The sequence below is a fragment of the Pinus tabuliformis genome, chromosome 7 (genome assembly GCF_031772625.1).
Source record: "Pinus tabuliformis cultivar Carrire ecotype Pingquan chromosome 7, CPIR1, whole genome shotgun sequence".
Classification (NCBI taxonomy): domain Eukaryota; kingdom Viridiplantae; phylum Streptophyta; class Pinopsida; order Pinales; family Pinaceae; genus Pinus; species Pinus tabuliformis.
Genome location: NC_142293.1, coordinates 1,522,020,201 through 1,522,023,822, shown reverse-complemented (window position 1 = coordinate 1,522,023,822; position 3,622 = coordinate 1,522,020,201).

The window sequence follows — 3,622 nt, the reverse complement described above, 5'->3', positions numbered from 1 at the left end:
GTCAATTGATCTGACTATACCATCGGTGTGAGGGCTTGGCTTCGGTTTGGCTAAATCAACCTTAGATCTAGGAGCGTCGAGTAGGATTTTCTGAAGAGTCCCAAACTGAGAATATATCAGTTCTAATTGCTGGGCTCAAAAAATAGCTTGCTCTTCTAAATAAACACCAGAAAGAGAAACACCCTTTGAGATATCGGGTTGTAATGATTTGAGAAACCATTCGAGATAGAATTCTGGTGGAATTTCAGCTTTGATAAGCCTTTTTCTCCGTCTCCATTCCTGGATATGATTCGAAATGTGAGTTGCCGTGTCTTGATGAAAGTTGGCCAGAAGCTCAGTTCTGGCTTCATAGTGGACAGGGAACTAAAAATGGTTCAAGGAAATATTAGCCAAATTAGCAAAAGAAGTATAGGTGCCCCTTGGCAACTCTATATACAATTTGGCCACATTCCTGATTAGGGTGCACTGAAATAACCTCAACTTGATCAAATCATATATCAGGGAATTGGATGAGCACCATAAGTGAAATGTGGTCACATGGTCTCCCAGGTCTTCACCACTCTTCCCTTCGAACTTTGGAATATCTGATGGAAGTTTAGTTGGGACCGGAGGCCAAGCTAGATTGTACCTAATTGGATCATTTGTCAATTTAGTTAAGTCTGGAAAATTAAGCGTGGCCAGAAAAGGAAGTCGTGGAGGACCTTGGGAATTCCATCCAGAATGAGCGGGGTTCTTAAAGGTCTGAAAAGAATGACCTGCATTTTGAAAGGCACCAGGTTTCCCAAAGTAACTCATAGAGCCTACTCAACCAAAGGTGATCCTTGTGGTCCAGTAAAATTCAGAGTTTGACCAACTCCTACTGAAAATCCTCTGTAACCAATGAAGTTACCCCCTAACGAAGTATTGAAAGGAGTTGACAGCCCCTGATAAGAGTTCCATGCATTAGAAAAGGGTGAAAATCTTTGAAATGAATTAACTGAAGAATACGGCACATTCCCTTGTTGGCTGAAAAATTGATTCCCAGCTCCTATCCCACTAACCGCAGGGTTTGTCCAACTCTGGAAGGGTTTACCACCTTGACTTGTAAAAGGAAAAGGCATTGACCCTACTGTCAGATTGGAATGTGGTATATGACTACTTCCAAATGGGAAACCCTGAAAATAAGTTGATCCACTCATCATGGATGTAGAGGCGATTGATGGCATATTCAAAGGAACCGAAGGAATACCTTGAGAGGTAATTCCAAAAGGGAAAAATCCAAAACTGGATGCATTAGCTTGAGAACTTCCACTCGTCGATGGAATGGAAGTAGACCCAAATATAGTTGTGTTGGGAGTGTTAGAAGGGATAGAAATAGTTCCTATCCCTTATACAGATATGGGAGTCTGCATGCTCCCAACACTCGTCGTGGATGCCATGCTTCCAGCAATGGTCATCAAAGGGACAGATGTATGTAAACCTAGGCTTGAAGGCCTATGAGTCGGAGTTCCAACGTATAACAAAACATCTAGATGATCAGGAGGGAGAGGAGAATTTGGAGCCGCAACTGACTCTGAAAACTCTTCTATTTCAATACTATCTTCCGACTAGAAGAGTACTCGAGAAAGAACTGGTGTGTTCCTCTCTAACTCTATATTAGTACCAGGTATATCTTGTGAACTAATGCCCCCAAGTGGAGGATCAATCTCCGATGCGCCTGCTGCCACTAGTTGGAAACCACTGGCAAAATTGCTCCTATGCCTTCTAGGAGAAGGCTCCGGACTCGTAGGTGAAAGCCCATGAAGTCTCCGAGACCATCGAGATGGTCGGTCAACCACTTTGAATTATTTAAAAAATCTACTTAAAGACTCAAGAAAATTATAAAGCTAGGCCGACTAGGAGCACAGAACACTCACTAAAATGTCCCTAAAGATATCAGCAATCAAACAACTTCCAAGTATTTCCGCTCCAGGTGATTAGGACCGGACACCAAAATACAAGAAAGTTAATAATAAGGGCCTTCCGAAAATAGACTGGGGTAATTACGCCCCAGGCCTACTAGCGAAGGTATCAGAGGTAGTTACACTGACCTCCAGACAACAGCCTTTGCTAATGCAAGCCCCCAAGCTTCGCAAGGGTGCCCTCCAGAAGTACTGCTGAACGTGATACAATGTCAACCTCAGGTGCCACGGGATTCCCCTCCGCAACCACCTGTGTGGATCCTAGGATAGGCAACTATGGTCACCAACTCATATCAGAAGCCGGGCGAAACAGTCATGAGGTAGGATCCAACAAGTAATAGAGGGGATATCTCTCGTCCTTATCTTCACTAACCCTCATGCTTTACTCCCAGTCACAGAGCTTTCCCGGTCTCCCTAACGTTATTGGATTTCACTCTTTAATCAAACTTCTATGTTTTACAATTTAGAGCAGCCTTGGAGAGTTAACTCTCCTCTCACCTAATCCAAGGCCCTAATAAACCTAAACTTGTTGGTGTATTCTGATGACAATACAAAAGTTCTAGTTTATTTTAATTAAATGCTTGATTTTTAATGGTTGTTCTTTTAAGTCAAGGGTATAAATGGAAATGAAACCAATGGTGTTTGTATGATGCAAAAGAAATCAATGAAAAACTACCTTACATGAATGCAATCGTTTGTTCTTCGATGAAAAAAGATCTCTACGTGGGTTCTACGAAACTTCTATAAAGCAAAAAACTTTTTCTTTTCTTTTCTTAAAACACACTTCACACATACAAAAACTAAAAAGACTATTGATGCTTTAATGATGCAAAGCTACCCTAATGCAAGGTGTAATGAATATGCAAGATCCTAAATTACTCTAAAAAAGAACGAAAGCAATTGTTCATAACTATTAATAAGCCAACTTAATTGTTGAAAAGAATACAAATTGTGAATACAAAATTCTCTCCAAACAAGAAGGAAAAATCTCAAAAGAACACAATTCACTTTCAAAAAATCAAAACAAACCAAAATCAAACTTGGCAAAAGAAAAAAAAAAACAATGTTTTTAAGACCCTTTCTTTTTCAAGAAACAATCAAAACAACCTTTTGAAAGCACTCTAAATGCCACTAAGACTCAAAGACTGAAAGAAGGGCACAAGGAGTCTTTGCAAGTTACAAATTCAACAATGAATGAAAACTTGCACAAAAAGGCTTCAACTTGTACTAAACGACCCAAACAGCAACAAAGAGCTTGACAAACTGACCAAGAAGTCAGGAAAGAAATACTTTCAAATTCGTCAAAAAAGACTTCCAAAAAGCAAGAAAAGGTATAAGGCCACAAAATGACGAAAATCAAAGTAAGTAGACCAATAACCGAGCTTGACACTAAGATTGAAAACAATATGTTGTTCTAGAGGACCAGAACAATCAAAAACCTTTGTACGAAGCCTTGTTTGCCAAAACACAAATCATAAAACTCACTCAAAAGCAAACCTAGGCCAAATCTTTTCAAAACAGAAGAGACTTCAAAATAGTAAGCTTGCAGAATAATAAAATTCTAGAGACAGAAATTGACCACTCAGAGACTAAACAGACCAAGAAATAAATCTTTCTGGGCAGAGAGATTTGAAAAAACAACATAAAAAATGGTATATGCAACTATGTTCAAGCACATAGGT